A 1,838-nucleotide genomic window follows, 5' to 3' on the forward strand; every position below is an offset into this window, starting at 1 on the left:
TTCAAATTAGGAAATGCAGAACAATTGAACAATTATCGTCCTATCACTCTACTCCCAGTGATATATAAAGTGCCAGAAAGAAATTGTTGCAAAGCAGCTATCAACATTCTTAGAATCCAATCACCTTATTTCAGGGCAGCATGGGTTTAGAAGTAAGTTCACTATTGCTCAGTATGCCGATGTGTCTCAGTTTCTTTACGCTGCCCCTGTCAGCAATTTATATGAATTGATAGGAAATGCTTAACAGACTCTTGCAGAAGCAAAGACGTATTTCAACAACAACGGCTTCAAACTAAATCCTGATGAAACTCATGTATCTTTACAAACAGTCGACAGAAAAACAGCCCAAATCCCCATAAACACACTCAGACTTGCAAGCCCAACACTTACAAAAAACACTGATATACCGAAATCCCCACTGAGACGAGAATTACTGCTGTATAGCCTTTAAAAATTACTGTTCCAATACATGGGGCTCAACCAACAAAACTCAAATACAGAAAACACAAACACTACAAAACTTTGCCGTAAAAGTAGTAATAGGCAACATAAATAAACATGACAACATAACCCCCATCCCCCCCCCCCCAAAAAAAAATGGTTAAAAGTTCATGAAAATGTCAAATGATACATGCGTACTCATTCATCAATTCATGAAGGACGATTATCCCCTTTGGTTAATGCCTCTACAAACAATTGGTAACAAAACAGGAATGAACTCTCTGCTCGTCAAAAGGTCATACACGGAAACAGGGTCAAGGCAAATGCAAATCCGAGGACCCGAGATCTGAACAACCGACCCCAGAACACTAAAAACATCTCTAACCTAATTAAAACACTAAAAACATCTCTAACCTAATTACTTTCAAAGGGTAATTAAAGGCGCATCTTTTAAATTGCCACTGACATCAGGCATCGAAATGCAAAGCCGACCCATGTACCACTATTGCTAATGATGTGACTATCTTATAAAATGTTATTTTATTTTATATCTCCCCTATGTATTTGCTATAGAATAGATACATAAATATATATTCTTATATATATGTTGATGTTTTTTGTATATATGAATACATATTCTTATATATGTTTTTTTTTTTTTTGTATATATGAATACATATTCTTATATATATGATTTTTTTTTTATATATGAATGTATATAATTATTTATATTTATATATATACATATATATTTATATATATACATATATATATTTATATATACATATATATATTTATATATACATATATATATTTATATATACATATATATATATTTGTATATACATATATATATTTATATATATACATATATATATTTATATATATACATATATATATTTATATATATACATATATATTTATATATATACATATATATGTTTATATATATGCATCCACTCCATTCCACTCCACACCCGACGGCGCGCCATCCGTTCTTGGGGGAGGGGGGGGGGGGGCATGGGTGACAGCATTTGTGTGTGGTGCGATTTTGCATTTCTCAAAAAAAATATTTCAGTTCTTTAGCTTTTTTAAACTACATAATCAACTCAAAAGGAAAACAAATAAATGTAAGACGAAAATTAACATACCTAATTAACTATAACATATCAGGAAAAATTAAAATCATAAAAATAAACAAAACAATTCTGAAAAAAATCATCCCTTATCACATACCACGAGCTCCTGTAGTCAGAGTAGCAGGCGACCCTCGGCCCAGGGTAACGAGGCTCCTGCCCCGGCGATGGGCTTCTCTTCGCCCAGGGCCACGGGCGGCCAAGGAAGAGATCCCTTGCGACCTGTGCCCCGGGCGTCGGGCTCCTCCCCCACCAGATAAG

The sequence above is a fragment of the Penaeus chinensis genome, chromosome 36, assembly GCF_019202785.1.
Source record: "Penaeus chinensis breed Huanghai No. 1 chromosome 36, ASM1920278v2, whole genome shotgun sequence".
NCBI lineage: Eukaryota > Metazoa > Arthropoda > Malacostraca > Decapoda > Penaeidae > Penaeus > Penaeus chinensis.